The sequence below is a fragment of the Hipposideros armiger genome, unplaced genomic scaffold, assembly GCF_001890085.2.
Source record: "Hipposideros armiger isolate ML-2016 unplaced genomic scaffold, ASM189008v1 scaffold_8, whole genome shotgun sequence".
Classification (NCBI taxonomy): domain Eukaryota; kingdom Metazoa; phylum Chordata; class Mammalia; order Chiroptera; family Hipposideridae; genus Hipposideros; species Hipposideros armiger.
In genome coordinates, this window is record NW_017731358.1 from 6,484,218 (window position 1) to 6,500,996 (window position 16,779).

The 16,779-nt window shown below is 50.6% G+C and overlaps 1 protein-coding gene across 4 annotated transcripts in view; it reads left to right on the forward strand.

Moving 5' to 3' along the window:
- SEMA5B (semaphorin 5B) overlaps positions 1-16,779 on the forward strand; it is a 134,693-nt gene that overhangs the window by 39,902 nt on the left and 78,012 nt on the right. The window contains exon 1 of one of the 4 annotated variants that reach the window (XM_019652591.1): positions 4,858-4,883. The exons of the other annotated variants lie outside the window; for them this stretch is intronic. The gene's annotated coding sequence lies outside the window, so the exon portion shown is untranslated. Of the gene's footprint in view, positions 1-4,857; positions 4,884-16,779 lie in introns of those variants that run through there. 4 annotated transcript variants of the gene reach the window in all.

Here is a 16,779-nt window from a genome sequence, read left to right on the forward strand (position 1 = left end):
TGGTCAGCATGGCATACTCAGATAGTGCCTGCCACCGCTTCTAAGAGGGGAAAGCCCTAATGTGAGGTCTGAGGACAAGAAAGGCTGACCCATAGAGGTGGTGGAAATCTCTGCCTGAGGGAGAGCCAATTAGGAGAGAAACCCACTCGGCTTGGAGGCAGGGAGCTGATACGCTTCTCAGAGACTCCCCCTGCTGGTGACTTTGCCTGCAGAAACATGACCTTGACCTTTCACTTCCAAGTGAAATTGGGCAGAGATGGAAGATCTCTGCTGCAGAAGGAGGGAGGGAACAAACCAGTGAGCATTTGTCTGAGTCCTGTCCTAGAAATGCTTCAAGTAATAAAATCAGGATGACTTAAGAAATCCATTACCCCTCCTGGCCTCCCACAACCCCCCACAGTGCCCTGGTGGAGACAGGGGAGCGGCCTGGGGACCCAGCCAGCTAATGTGGCTTCAGCCTCATCACCTGTAAACCAAGGAATAGGGTGAGATGGTCCTGAGGTTCCCACCTGTTCTGATCTCAGATAGACCTGGAGATCTTTTGGGGAAGCAAAGGAACGATTGAGAGGAGGTACCCCAAAGAAAGGAGGAGAAAGGAGGATGGAGATAGAGGAGAGGAAGGAAAAGTGAGGGAAGCTGAAGAGAGGTGAGGAGAAGAAAGCCACGATAAAGGGAGAAACAGAGCTTGAAGTCCTAGTCTCCATCCTGTCACCAACAAGCCAGACCCTCTGAGCTCAGCTCCCACACCTAAAACATGGAGCTGGGGCTACCACTGTCGTGAAGGGTAAACAAGCAGGTTACAAACCGTAAAGTACCACACGGAGTAATGTGCTGGATTCACAAGAAAAGCACCGAGAAGAGAGGCTGAGAGGGTGGGGGTGGGGAGCCAGGGGAGATGCTTTTCTGAACCTTTCCTTTCCTGGGGAGATGGCTACAGGAGAGAGGGTGGGCATGGGAAAGATATAACCAAAGATGAGGCCCTTGGTGAGGCTCCCTGTGGGAGACAGAGAGTCTGGAGGTGGGGGCGCTGATGGCCCACCGTGTCTGCATCTCCACTGAGGAGCCTTCGCCTGGATGAATGAGAACAGTCCAGTGGGGCTGGAACAGGAAGAATGCCCCTCCTGCTTTCTTTCCAGACACCTGGGGCAGGGAGAAGGCAGTCTTGGGCTTTGAGGCGTCATGGAACTTCCCAGCTTCTGTCAGACTAATAACTCTGGTGTGATGGGGACATGGTAAAGGCCCATGGTAGAATCCGGGACAGGAGGAGGAAAGGACTCAAAAGACAAAAAGAGAACAATCTAGACGAAGAACATTCTGAAAAGCCAAACCAGGACAGGACCCGGAGTCCATGAGGGCCCAGCTCCACACATAACCCCTCCTGCTGCTCGGGCCTGACCCCCATCTTGGCATGAGGGAAGGCCAAGATGGGGTGGGGGGAGGGGGCAAGCGCAGGGCCGGGGTCAGGGCAGCCAGCTCCCCTGGCAGGCGAGATTTATCGTTTGGCTGGGCTGGGGAGAGAGGGAGCCTGCAACGATCCAGGGTATGAAAAGCAGCCCAGTGTTTCCTTGAGGCGCCTCGGTGCCAAAGGCAGGGCCATCCATCTGGCCTCTCTGTGTAGTACATTTGTCACCCTGGAGCCTGGGACCAGAATGGCCTCCCTTCTGCCATCTGTAGCCACAGCTCCCACTTTCAGCAGCCTCTGCTGCAGGACCTGCAGCCTCGACAGGTGCTGTGTCTTGGGGGCGGGGTGGGGGTTGGGGTGAAATCTCTTCTCTCCCCTGAGACTCTCTCATGCTGGGCCCTCCAGCTGGTGTATAGTTAACTTTCCCTGGGGATAAAAAGCCCTGGCATCAGAGATGTGAAAAGCCCTCAGCGACTGCCAGTATTGTAGTTTCATGTTGTATTTGGGGTGCTCTGGGGTTCCTCTGAGCTACCTTGAGAACTGATGAGAGAAGCTAAGCATCCAGGGTCCAGCCCCCTACACACTGGTTTACCTCTGCTTCCATCTGATCTAGATGTTCTAGCTAAGATTTCATTTGAAGAATGGATTCCGCTGCTGAAATAAAAATTTGAAGACCACAGATCTAGCCTCATTTCAAGGAGGAAGATACAGTGGGCCAGAGAAGGCCAGCAGCCCAACCCTTGTTGGCAGAATTGGGGGTTAGAACCCAAACCTTCCGGCTCCCCAATCTCTCCATGATAGTGGGCTGCCTCTTTTGAGGTGCTAACATGTGCATTCCTGGCCAACACTTCTTCCCTACCCCAACGGTGCTGCCCCTTCCTCTCCCCCCTCGCTATCCAAAAGAGCAAGGCCTACCTTGTAAGCTTGGGTTGCCATGCTTTTTTAAGTCTTCCTCTGCCAGAGGGAGTTTTAGGATGCAAACCATGTGTGGCCCATTTTAGGTATAAAGCGAGACCTCCATGGTCAACCCATGATTACAGCCTCTTCTGCCCAGGGGCTGTCTCCAGTTCCAGATCCTTAGGTTGTGATCGTCCCATCATCTGTATGGGCATTGGTGGTTATTGAGGGTTTTCTGGTATAGCATGGGCCGTTTCTTTTATTTCCCACTTGGTTTACAGAGAAACTTGGCTCTTTTCTATTTAGGCCTCAGGTTGTCCATTTTGGCTTTTGACTGTAGGTACTGATACAGCTATTCCCTGCCACGGTCCCTGGATTCTGTTCCAGAAAAACCCAGACTAACATTTCTCCTGGATGAGGGGCTTTCTCCACCCCTAGCACTCTGCCAGGTTCTCTCTTATGATTCCTGTAGCCCTTGCAGGAGTCCAGTTCTCCAGCGTGGCTTACCCTGTTTTATGCCTTGCCTCCTCTGCGGGACTCCATTTTCCAACACGTCACCCCTCAGCCGATCCACCCTAGATTTACGCCCTGGCTCTGCTCCTTCTAAACACCTCTCTTAGCTCCTCAGAGCTGGGCTCTTCTCCTCCTTGAAGCAGCCCACCCACAGGCTGCTTCCGGTTGCAAGAGCAATCACATCCGTCTCTGGATTCCGTAGAAGAAGGAAACCAGGATCCAGCGTTCCCCGAGGGCCTGATGTGAGCCAGACATGTGGGTAGCACCTTAAATATTTTATCTCATTCGATTCTCACAACAATCCTAGGAAGTAGATATTAACATTCCTGATTTTCATACAGGGACACTGAATCTCAGGGATTTAGCAATTTGCTCAAGATCGCACAGTTACTATGTTTTAAAGTCCTGGCTCTGCCTAACCCTTGAGCCTAGGCAGTGACCCACAGTACCCAGCTGCTGAGGTGGTCACCTTGCATGGTCAAGCTAATAGGGTTCCTCAGAAGCCTGGGGTGGCCCTGAGTGGTGGTGATGTTAGAGCCACAGATAGAGTCCTGCTCTGTGGTAGCCAGGGCATGAAACAGAGAGATGATTCAGCTTATAGAAGTGGGGAGATAAGCCATGGATATGCTCAACCCCTCGCCACCACTCTCTCCAGTCCTGTTTTCTGTCAGGACAAAATGTGCAGATAACCTGTGGGTACCACCTACCCTTGTTACTGTGACACATCTTGGTGGGAGGCTGCGGTACAGGAAAGTGAAGGAAGTCGGTGGCTGACGGGAAGCCCCATGTGGCCGGCTTCTCCTCCCCTCAGCCCAGGAGCCCCGGAATGGAGTGAAGACAGACATGGCTCTGAGATGGGAGCAGGTGGGGGAAGGCTTCTGGGATCTCTGTATTCTAGAGAGTGGGCATTGGGATAGGAGGGCAGGGAGGGCAGTGACCAAAAAGGGGCTAGGAAAGGACCCGGGCTGGAAAAAAGAGGAACTGTGCCTCAGGCGCTTTTGTGAAATGCTGTTTGTTCCCCCCAAGTTGTTACCAGAGTGGGCTCCGCAGAGGAAGCCGACTGCTGACAGCAGCAGCTGTGGAGGTGGCAGGAGCTAGAGGGGTGGCGGTATCACCCTCCAGGCGGAAGGGATGGTGTCTCCTGCCTGTTCTGGCATCTGTGAGTCTCTCACCATCCATTCCCCCACCCCCTCAAAATCCAGGAGAGAGCGGAATTGGATGGAGATCAGAGAGGGACAGACACCCCAGGAAGAGACACACAACCTGCCTCTCACGCCCCTCTCCTGCTCACACACACAAACTGGCAGGTCCCTCTTTCTCCCTCTCCCTAAGTCAGGGCATGATGCCACTGCTCTCTGGTCCAGCCAAAGTTGGAGTTATTTCTGGGATGAGCAAGCCACTCTGTGAGCATAAATCATCCTCAACTCTCCTCAGGTGCCTTTGAGGAAACTCAGGAGAGGAAGCCAGCCTTGGTGGGGTGGCTGGGGCTCGGCCCGGAGGACAGTCTGATTGGTGTGTCACTGGGGCTGCGAGCCGTTTCCAGCGCTTTTGTCTGGCGCTGGGAGCAGGCTCCGCAATGTGAGGGACAATTGGAGCCATTCCGGGCGGGCTGCTGCATGTGTCCTGCTTTCATTGCAGCCAGACTCAGTCACCTGGAGCCACCACCAGACAGGATGGAGATGTTTTCTTGCTAGCCTCAGCGCAGCAACCTGGGTTGATCGTATAGGGAAGTGTTTTCTCTCTGAAAGCAGTAGCAGCAGTCCTGGTCCCCTGGACTGAAAAACACTAGCAGAGACTCGAGCCCTCATCAGCCCAGGGAAGCGCCCAGCCCCTTTTGGAGGTCTGGGTGCCTGCAGCCCTGAGTCTGCTCCCAGCGGGGGGCTGGGGTTCTGAGCACTGGTGCAGGGGGCAGGGGGGTGGGGGTGAGGAGTGGGAGAGCTCTGCTGCTTCCCTGGCTCTGATGGCTGTGACGGACTGTTGGAAGGTTGGGCTGACGGTGCCGGCTTCCCCAGGATTGTTTCTCTTGCCTGCCGCTGTCTGATTATCCCACCCCGCGGCTGAGCTGCTAGTGGTGAGTACTGGACAGACACCCCTTTCTATGCTTGCTGGCCATGCCCATGTGAGTCACAGCGGACTAGCTCTGCAGCTTTATTTTCAGAGACTAGGCGTTAGTTTGCCTTACCTCCTGCCAGGTGGGTGGGATGGAAGATACAGGGAGCAGGGCCAACTGGGGCGTGAGTTAAGTGGGGCTTCAGAACTGGGGCTGCAGGTGTTTTTCTCAGGAGCAAGGGGAACCTGGAAGGAGAAGCTTCTCTCACTGTCTCCCTCCCCTAGTTGGGTACAGGTGTGCCTGAGAGTGTGTGGAGGCATGGCACCCCTGAAATGCCCACTACTTATAGGTGTTCCAGGGTTTGGGGCCAACTCGCACTGTTGCTGCCAAACCCAGTTGGTGAAAGCGCTGAGGACACAGTGAGGTTGTCCTTTTCTTTTCCTCCCGCCCTGACATCATCATCCTGAGGCCCCTGAGAAGGGCCTTTCAGTTCTTCTATGTGCTCCCTCAGACCGTAGACTGCTGGGTCCTGAGGGCCGGGTTGCTGCCAGCACCACCAGGAAAGGGCATTGGAACAGTGGCAGACCCCCACCTGTAGTGTACAAAATGAGACGACAAGAGGCTGAGGGAGACGCAGCCCTTGGGACTCAGGGACCCTGCTTACCCATCTAAACCGTCGTCCTTGCTGGTTCTGGTTATGTTCTGAGGCTGGACGGCCTCTGGGAATAAGGAGTCGGGGAGGTCCTACCTGCTGAGTGGAGCCATGCTCCCTGTAGGGGCTCTCAGCTGTCTGGTGTCACTCCATGGGAATGTCCATCTTTCTTGCATTCCGAACGTGTCTGTGATGGTGTTTTCTGCTCCCTTGTAATTGTAGTCTTTGCTGATGTCTCTATAAGTTTCATACAATAAGTATGTTTGGAAGTGATGACTTCTGACAACACTTTGGGGAGTAACTCCAACTTTTCCAGGAGTTTGTGTGGAGGACAACTCTGCACCCCACTCCCCCAATATATCCTGATCCTTTGGGGCCTGTCTGAAATCCAAGGCAGAGATGGAGAACAGTGATTTAGATTCGCTGGAAAATCCTGAGCTGTGATTCTGAAATCATGTCATGATGCCCCGTGGGCAGCAGCAGTGTCTAGGGCAGGGCTTTTCAACGGCAGCGCCACTGCCACTTGGGGCTGCGTAGTTCTTGGTAGTGGAGGACTTTCCTGGGCCTTGTAGGATGGTTAGCAGCATCCATGGCTTCTCCCCATCAGTAGCACCCTCATTTGTGACAATCAAAAATGTCTGCAGACATTACCAAATGTTCCCCCGAGAGCAACATTACTCTAGTTGAGAACCTGGTTCCTGTTAACGCTGCGGCCACTACATTCTTTCTTTTGGCTCTCACGTGGCCTTTGGCCTAATGGGACTGGGTCTCCGCATGGCCAAGTAAAGTGTAGCCATTGCTGGCCTAGGAATGCAGACACCTGGGCTCTGGGCTCCCGTTTTGCTCACGTTCCCACCCAGTTTAAGCAGAGAATCATTTCTAGTCCTCCCAAGTCTCCATCAACTTCCAGGTCTTCCTAGTGGAAATGTGGTGGTGAGGCTCAGGGAGCCTGGGTAGGGCCTTCATCTGTGGGGCATGAGGCTGGGAAGAGAACTTCCACTGCAGGGTACCACCGTTCCCTCCTGATGTTTGCTTGAAAGCCACAAGTGGCATGGAGGCCAGGGTAGGTTCAGCGCCCAGGGCATATGTGAGCATGCACACATGTGTGCATATATGCACATGCACTTGCTATAGCTTTCTGGATCCTGTACTGAGTGAATGATGTGGAGGCAAATCCTGCCTTGGGGAGCTTGCAGAGTGAGACAGACACCCTATTAGGCACCAATAAAGAAGCCAACTGAGAGGATCCTGTACCTTGCTTGGGTTACGTCTCATCCTCTAGGTGAAATACTTCTGAGGAAGAGCAAATAGGGGGAGAAGGAGCCTCTTGAGTCTCTTGTTTATCAGAATCACTGTGGGGTCATGGTGGTCTTATTTTTCATCAGTCCAGGAGGGCTTCATGAAGGAGATGTTTAGAACCTATAATGTAGGTGGAAGGCAGCACTGTGCATGCGTGTGAGTGCATGCCTGTCTGCGTGTGTGCATGCGTGCATATGTGCATGTGTGTGTGTGTGTGTGTGTGTGTGTGTGTGTGTCTGTGTGTGTGAAGCCCTCAGATACCTTTTTCTGACAGTTTGGGGGGCAGGTAGAGAAGTTGGCTAAGAAGTACCCTTCCTTCCTCCTTGAGTAGGCAAGTGCCAACCCTTATTTTCCCGCCTCACATCTACTCTACTGAAATTTTTCTTCAGAGCTAGAATGCAGGCTCTTCCATCCCCCACAACAGAAGCGGAACTTACAGGAAGCCTCGTGTTGCAGAGAAATTATTGCCAAATACTGATTTGTGGAATAGAGCAGAGAGGTGCTTCAGGTGGCACAAACCTGCAAATCATCTCTTAATCCGCCTGCTGGGCTTTGCAATGCCTTGTGTGATCCATTTGCAGCAGATTTTATCTCCTAATGATGCTTGATTCTGGCGGCTAAGTTTACAATCCCCAAACAAACAGCATCTAAAGAGCAGGGATGGGAGGAGTGGCTGCACAGTGCTACCTGGGATCTAGTCACACCAGATAAGCCACAGCATATTGTCCAGAGGCCCTGAGTCTCCATGTCCTCTGCCTAACTACACAGAATCTGTTTTCCACAGCAACTATTTGGGAGCCTTTGACCTTCCCCTCTTTTCCTGGCCCCATCTCCTTCAATGAGCCAGTTTTGTCTGAAAAGCTGGATGGGCATTGGAAAAGGGGAGGCGGTTTTCATTGTATGGGCAGCTTTGGAGCAATAAACAGTTCTTGATTTGCAGTTTTTGTTCCCATAGTGTGGTAATGCTCCGAGGTCTGCAGTTTCATGATCCCAGGATGGAGCCGGGTGCCCACCTACCATGTGTCTATTCTCTTCTGAGCTGGCTGGTCATATAGGGGCACAGGGCCAGGCCTGGGTGTATGTAACTTCTAGGACTGACATGAGATTCACCTAGTATGGAACAGGGACAGAGATGTCACTTAGAGGGTCAGAGGCCTTCATGTGCTCCCACAGAGGGCATAATCATATGTATATGAGACCAGGCACAGACCAGGAAATCCATCCAGGGCCTTGGTGGGCCAGTTCAAGGTCAGATTACAGGGAGAAGCCATAGTGCAGCTTTGCAGGAGGGACCTTTCTCACCACCACCTGAGCCTGAGCAACATCAGGCAGTGACCCGAACTCTCTAGCCCACCAGCGGCCTCTGTGTAGCTGCTGGGAAATGGGGCTGTGAGCCTGGGAACTGGATGGGTGGGCATGAAAAGCTTCTAACAGGTTCAGGGGTTCCCAGCCCAGTCCCCCACATAGGGGCATTGACTCTGACAGAACATGTGCTGGTCAGAAAGGATTTTTTCCCCTTCGTGGAGCAAGAAGAGAGATGTGGAGAGGGCATTTTGGAGACGGGGACTCCTGCCCATGTACATTACATGCCAATTAGTAAATGGAGCCCCGCTTGCCATCCCAGCCTGGGAGCTTTACGCTGAAAGCTTAAACAGAGGTGATTGCTCTTGAGGAATTATACTGAAGACAGAGCAGGAGGGCTGCATTCATTTTTCTTTACCCAACTTTTATTGATTGCATACCTGCCCTGTGCTAGATGACGCTGTCTCTGGCTTCCAGAAGCTCACAGTCTAGGGGAAGACCCAGGCTGATTGAGATGTGGTGGCCCTCACACAGCTGTGGGAGCCCAGTTGAGGTCCAGACTAATTGGTTTTCTGGCTATTCTCCCAGCAGAGCTTCCCAAGCCCCACCTTAAGGCTTTCTGGAGATAACTGAGCTGTGGAGGTCAAGTCACAGCTGGAAGTAGGGGGGCTGCTCCCAAACTGCCAAGTCCTAGAGGAGCTGGTTAGTCTCTGCCCCCAGGGCTGGCAGGAGACTCTCCACTGCCCCTCGATTCAACCTCTCTGGGTTAATTGCTGTCGGCAATCTGTTTGCTCCCTCCTTACCTCTCCTCCTCCTGCTGTCTGCCTTTCCGACTTTGGGACCCATCACTTGCTCTCCAGTTGTCCATTCGGACCCTCCAGCGAGACCCAGGTGACTGGTGTTTCTGTAGACCCTACCTGACCCCATAGGAGATAGAGAGGGAGTGTGTTTGATTTTAACTGCGTCTGGTGTTTTTCTTCTCCTTTTGAACTCACCTCCACATTCTCCTATGCCAGTGGGGGAGGGACTCAGGGAAAGGGGCTTTTATACCTGACTCTACTATTACAGCCCCAGTGCCTGTTCCTCATATATAAAATGAAGGGGTGTCCTGGAACTGGAGTCCTCACAGTGTGGTGTGGTCCTTGAACCAGCAACATCAGCGTCACCTGAGAACTTGTTAGAAATGCAGATTCTCAGGGCTCCTTCTGAACCGCAGAATCAGACACTCCAGGGTCAGAGCCCAGCAACCTGGGTTCAGCATGATGCTGAGGACCACGGCCCTAGAACACTGTGGGGGTAGGGCTTCCAACTGCAGCACTAGAGCTGGTCTCATCATTTCCCACCTTGCAGTTAACTAGTGACTTGCAAAAATCCTGGAGCCACATTCTGTAGAGAGGCCAGTTATCTTGAGGTCGTCATTCAATTCTCAAAATTCCAAACAAAACAAAACAAAGCTCCCTATTTATACCCCAGCTTTTTCCAGAAAGGACTTCAGGTGGTTTCCCATCCCCGTCCCTTTAGGGAGGAACCTGCAGAGGCGGGCCTGCAATCTAGCGAACAACACTGGGCATCTGTGCTGCCCACCATGAACCTGAGAGCCCGCCTCTCCTCTCAGGATGCCTGGCTCTGATCCTCCGCTCTGATCCTGCCCACAGGCTCCCTATAGCAGCAGCGGCAGCATAAACAGGCCTGCCCTTTCAGAGCCTCTGGGGAGAGCACTGCCCCAGCGACTTTAATACCGCCTCTCCCCAGAGGAGCAGAATGCCCTAACATCTCTCTCCTGCTGCTGGCATTTAGCCCATCCCTGAGTTAATTCAAGCAATACTAATAACCAGTTTGTTGGTGTGAAGACCTCTTGCAAACCCCTAAATCCTACTTGCTGGGGTGCTGATTACCGGCTAAGAATCCTGTCTGGCCACCTGCAGTCATTTCACAAAACAGAATATAAAAGGCCTGGCCCTGGGCTGGATTCTGTGATGACACTAAAAGAAATAGAACCTTTGTCCCTGCCCTCCAGTGTGAACCGGCCTTCTAGGAGGGGACAGTGTCAGGGTTCTCAGTGTTTAATATGGACTTTCTCCCTCCTGCCTTTTCTCCCCTCGCACAAACCCCCTCTCTTTCCTCGGTGCAGACTGCTGGCATAGGTTTCCTGGAGGTCCTCAAACTCCTGTTGGGTCAGGCTCAGATCCCCTTTCCACTGCGGCCCCAGCTGAGACCTTTCCCGGCCTTTCTCTGGTCTCCTCCGGTCTCCAAGGAGCTTGCAAGAATTGCAGCCTGAGAAAACAGCCTCCCTCCCCTCCCCCCACCTCTCTGTTCTCCTTGCCCACTCCCCCAATTCCCCGAGGCTCCCCCAAGCCTGCAGGCCCTCCCCCCACCCCTGTCCAACTTGCTCCCTGCCCTCCCAAACTCATGTTTTATGCAGAAACGTCCCCATTCTCATGGAAAGTGCAGCAAAGTTTGGGAAAGAATTTCAAATCTCTTTTGAAGAGGGGTGGAGGGAATGTAGGGTTATGGGGTTAACCTCAGCGGCTGCAGGGAGGAGGGGGAGGACCAACACACACAGACACACAAAAGGACCCACACATGCACACATGTGTCTGGAGCCTGCCTCTCCGTCCTGTGCCCCATCCTGCCTCTCCTTCTGCCTTTTGGTGATCACCACGGGTGTCTTATCTTGAATTTAAACATTCTCAGAAATTTGGGAGGCACAGGAATAACAAGAGATTGTTTTTATAAATATTAGGAAGAAAATGGACATATGTATAAAACTTTTTTTTTTTTGGTGATTTGACCTGAAAATGGGGTGAAAGGGACAAGATCTGATGTCCCTTTGTTTTGGAACATCAAAATGGTTGTATATAACTGACTTTTAAAAAGTAAAATTAGCTTGTTGTGTATATCAATTTGTATGTTACAGCTTATTCTACTAATAATTCCAAGTTTCCTGTTACAGAAGCGCCTGCCCTTTCAGAAGTCGAGTAGCCCTTCTCTTCTGAGAGTTTTTAAGAAGTAGGCAAAACTTTGAACGAAAGAATCCATCTACAATATACTTAGAGTAAGACAAAGGACCGTATTATGTTTTCTGGACTTGGTGTTGGCGAGACACAGAAAAAGCACTTATTTTCAGAAAAGGAATCGTGAAAAGAAAGGAGGAATCTTTAAATCTCATTGAACACAATTTGCGCTATACAACTTTGTCTAATCAGCCTCATTCTCTGAACCATCACCTTGAGTCAGTTTTGATTCTTCCAACACTTCATTTTTATCATTTTCCCAGAGTCCTGAAAACTGAAGATTTGCCTAGATTGGGAGGGGCGTCTCTCCTTTTTCACATGTTAATTTAACTCTTGCTTTACACCATGTTTTTCTAAATATGGCTCCATGTCTTTCACATGCAGAAGACTCAGGGCAGATTGGAGCTAGACAATAGTGTGGCCACCATGTTGGAGGGGGATTTGCTTGGGAGACCCCTCTCCCCCCAGCTTTCTTGACGCAAACTCCAAAGATGTCCACTGCCTGCAGCTTCGAGCAGCTGGGCATGTTTTGTGTTTGGTTTTGCTGTGGCCATTCCCCTCTCACCTCTCTGCGGATCTGCCTTTGAATCCTAGATCCAGTACTAGAACAACAACTTAAGTTGCTGAGGACAAAATTGTCCCATACTTGATATTAAAGTAATTTATTTTACTTCCCTCTGTACTTATAGGAGGAAATGTACTTGGACTCCCAGGAACAATTGATTTTTCTGTAGGTCATTTAGAAAGGAATGTCAAACAAGGTGCATCATTATATGCAGACGAAAAGATTGATGCAGCTTGTTTAACATAAAATCCTATTGCATAATTTTTAGAAACGGTTTGGGAATGTAAAAACACCCCATTCTAAACACTTTATTCATCCTAAAAATTTCAGCATACAAATGTATATTTGAAATAATTTATTTCAAGGAAGTCCTTGGGACCATGCAGAGGGAGAAATTATTTTTTCCCTAACGTATTTTTTGTCCTGGGCCTTCACATTTTCAGTCTTGTCCCTGGGGAATCTCCTGTGTTGAATAGATTTAGAATTAAAATCTTCCTCTGTAGCTTCCTTTGCCATTATTCTTAAAGAAAAACATTTATGATGTGCCCAGAATTCCACCATGGCTTTTGGTTGGAGCAGGGAGCCCGAGAGTGTCATAGAGGGGAAAAGCAAATAGATCCAGACATGGGCCCAAACTGAAGACCACAGATGGACATAAAGAGACATGGACAGATTGACAGCCCCCAACTGACAAGAGACAAAGAAAGAGAACTTCAGTGTCAAACCCAGACACCCTCCTAGCAATGAGTCCATCCCCTGGCCATAACAGGAGCTGTTAGGCATCTTCATTAGCAGTGAGGGTGGGAGGTGGGGCAGGCAGACCCAAAGGGAAGTCCTGCTCTGGGCCTGTAGACCCCCGTCTGCAGCTTCCAATACCTGGGCGATGGCCCTTTGTGAATGAGCCTAAGGGAGTGAAAAAGGTTCCCAGACCCAATGCCAGTGTGTGTGGAGGCTCCGCGACACCAGCAAGGAATTCTCAGACACCAGTAGAGTGTCCCAAGTATTCAGCTGAATTCTGACACTATCTACATGGAGATAGCATCAGATTCCCCAAGTTAAGTGTTCAGTTTTACAAGACTCCCCTCCTACCCCCCCACTTCAGAGGCCAGCCGTGAGCCCAGGTTGTTACCTGTGCTTCTGACCAACTGGCTGCAGATTGCAGGTTCAATGACCCCCTCCAACTCAGAGTGCCAATCTCAAGTCCAGGCTCTTGCATGTACTTCTGACCGACTGGCTATAAATCAGAGGTATCCACGACCCTCTCTCTCCTTGGTTGGGTTCGATTAATTTGCTAAAGAGGCTCACAGAACTTGGAGAAACATGTTACTTACTAGATCACCACTTCATTATAAAAGGATATAACTCGGGAACAGCCAAATGGAAGCGATACATAGGGCGAGGTGTGAGAAAAGGGCACAGAGCTTCCATGGCCTCTCCAGATGTGCCGCTTTCCCCAAATCCCCATGTGTTCGTCATCCTGGGAGCTCTCTGAACCCCGTCCTCTTTGCTTTTTATGGAGGCGCTAGTCATAACTGATTAAATCATTGGCCATTGGCGACTGATTCAACCTACAGGTAGTGAGGTGGCGGTGGTGGAGACTGAAAGTTCCAGCCCTCTAATCACAAGGTTGGCTCCCTGGCAACCAGCTCCCATCTTTAGGTGCTTTCCCAAATCACCTCATTAAATAACCAAAGACACCTTTACGCTCTCATCACTTAGGAAATTCAAAAGGTTTGGGGAGCTGTAAGCCAGAAACTGTAGACGAAGACAAATATATATATATATATATATATATATATATATATATATATGAGAAACATATATTTCAGTCTTCCAGATGACCATATATATATATTTCGTATAAATCAAAATATCTAAGGAGGCCACTTGGGGCAGGCAGCCAATGAGAAGAGAAGGGGGAAGATTACCTGGAGAACTATGGGCAAACCCTCTGCAGCAAATCACTGTAGGATGGTGAAGGTGGCCTCAAGCAGCCTTGCTAGCTATTTACTTCTTTACCCCCCTTCACAGCAGGACCAATCATGAGGCTGGTGAATTAATGTCTTACCAAAGGCCAAACCCAGCGGATGACTTCTCTTGCTTCTCTCCTTCTTCCTCTTTTCCCTTCACTTACCTGCTCCCTGCCAACCGTCTTCCCGCCCCTTCACAGCAATGGTAATGGAGAGACTCACAAAGCTAACATTTATTGAGCAGTTACTAGGTGCCAGGCTGAGATGAACGGACACTGGCCAACCAGGTCCTGCCTGATTCTTAGGTTCTCAGGGTACATCAGTACCCTCCAACCTTTATGAGTAGGTAAGGGCTATGGGCCTCCCCACACCCACCTCACTACCAGGTTACCATGAGAGGTAGTCTCAAGCCAAATTCTCTTTTATATATATAGATATTTTATTAGTAAGTATAACTGTTACTAAACCAATTATACAACCTGTTCTGGAAGCTCAAGGAAGTCCCAGCTCTCTGTCTTTTTAAGTGGTCCAGCAGCACCTGGCATGAAAGGCTCCCTTGAGACACTTGTCACAGGCTTTGGCTAATCATCTGGTGCAGGGGTCTTGAACCTTAGAGGAGATGCTAAAGGAGTTGGGGTTGTTCATCCCAAAGAAAAGCTCATAGCAAAGGGGACCTGAGTGATGACACAACTGACTGGCACTGACAGAATCAGTGTTGATTATTTTTCCTTTTAATTTTATATATAATTGGGAAATTGGGGGAGGAGAACAGTGTTGGGGAATTGGGGAGGGGACCAACCAAGTTGTTCTTCAATCTTAGTTGTGGAGGGCGCCAGTCGCTATCTGGCTACCCGTCGGCAGCTCGTGGCCTCTATGCTCAAGGTTCTGTGTTACAATCTTAGTTGCGGGTGGGCATAGCCTACCATCAAACAGGCAGTCTTGGGCTGGCCAAGTGGCACGTTGGTTAAGAGCTGGCTTGGGACGCCAGAGGGTCCCGGTTCGGATCCACATATGAGGGCCAGTGACACTGCCCTCCACAGTTAAGATGCTGAACAACAGCTTGACCTGGAGCTGGGCTGCCGTGAGTCGCCGGCAACGGCATAGGCTGCACCCCTGTGGCAGTGGGTTGCCATGGGCTACCTTGTGTAGCCAGCAGCAGCCAGCGTGAGCGGCCAGTAGCCGCCGTCCAGAAACCGGCAACTAATCTGCCTCACCTGGGAAGAGAGCAATGATGGTGCCAACTTGGGCCAGTGAAGCAACGTCCTCCACAACTAGACTGAAGAACGAAAGGACAGCAACTTGTCTGTTCCCCTTTCCCGATTCCCCAAAAGCTGTTCCCCTCCCCCAATTCCCCAATAAAATCTTAAAAAAAAAAACACACAGAAAAAAACAGGCAGTCTTGTTGTTAGGAACACGTGTTCTCACCAGCTGAGCCATCCTGCCACCTGTTGGCAGCTCGGCAGCAGCTCAGCGGCAGCTCAGCTCGGGCATAGCATCACTGGCCCATGTGGTAATTGAACCAGCAGCCCCGTTGCTCAGAGCTTGGGCTCTTAAGCTAACTCTTAACCAATTGGGCCACTTGGCCGGCCCTCCTTTTAATTTTAAATTGCAATATTATAGAACAAATATAGAAAACTACAAAATAAATATTTTAGTAACAGGTTTATATTAAGGTTAGCTCCTTACACCACAATCAAGGTGGAGAAAGAGAACTTGAGCAGTCACTCATTCTAGAACCTTTTCATTCTAATCTCAATCTCCTTTCAAAGATGGCTTCACTTCCTTGTGTGTCATTATAGTTTGTTTTTGTTTTTCGGATGGGTTATTATACAAAGGAGGTGGGGCTTCAACTTCCTGAACCCAGGACAACCTATAATTCATCAAACCTGCATCAGGAAAGGTTTCAGTTAGACTATACAAAAAGAATATCTTGATTTTAGAATACTAGAAATCAGTGACATGGAGACAGAAAGGAAAAAAAAAAGTCCTGTGGTGTGGTTCTGGTTGCGGACAGGGAAATACAGGCAACCACCTCAGCCCTGGGGCTGCCCTCAAAGATTTAGACTATCTAGAAACCCCTCGATTTTTCTGATCAGCAGGAGCCTCTTTGGCTGGAGGTGGAGGGATGGAGACAGGTGGCACCTCACCCCACAGCGCCCTGGCTGGCAGCCTTGGAGATCTGCCCAGCTGGCAATCCCTCTTTTTATGACCTGAGACAAGCTCTTCCTCCTGAAACCTCTGATCCTGCCTTAGCTCATCAGAGAGAGTGACTCTGGAAAGAAAGAATGACCAGCTGGGGGACAGGCCTGGGATCTGAGCCCGCCCCATTCCAGGGTGACCAGGGCAGCCGAACAAACACACTCTGGCCCTGGGCCTAAGGGACACCAGGCAAGGTGCCTGAAGGAAGTGGGGCAGTGGAATAAGAGGAAAGTGAATGGTCCCCTGCTTTCCCTCCATTCAGTGTGTGGTTTCCATGGGGCCCCAAACATGTTTACGGGCAGCTGACCTGGAGGTGGGGGAGGCGCTGGGGGACCTGGGCTGCGAGGCTGCAGGAACAAGGAAAGGAAAACTGGAGAGTGTGTGGGGCGGGGGAGAGACGCAGCGAGGACTGGAGCACTTGAGAAACCAAATACAAAGTTGGCTGTCCGATGCTTTTTGCCAACCATAGTCAATTCTTAATTATCCCTGTAATGGGAGGGAGCAGTGACAGGAATGATTCAAAGCAGCAAATAATCCCAAACCATTTAAGCTACATGATTTTTAAAAGAGAGGAAAGGAGATTTCCCTTCCTAATGATGTCTGGCTCAGGCTGATGTTAAATGAGGGAAGTATTAACAGCGAGCTCCCCAGGGATCAAGGCTAGAACCAGTCTTATTTAACATGTTTATAAATTATTTAGAGTTCACATTTCCTCATTTGGTGCGTGGTGCTGGGAAGGGCTGTAAGTCCTCCCAGGAGCCTGCGGAAACCCTCCTCCAGGAATTATATGCTCTCATAGGAGGGAATCCCCGAAGTGGGATATGAAGAAGAGGTTGGAGGGGTCAGGCTAACCAGTCCGACTCCATGGCATGGGAATAAGTCAAGAGGACCGCTACCCCCTACCCCCCGCCCACCC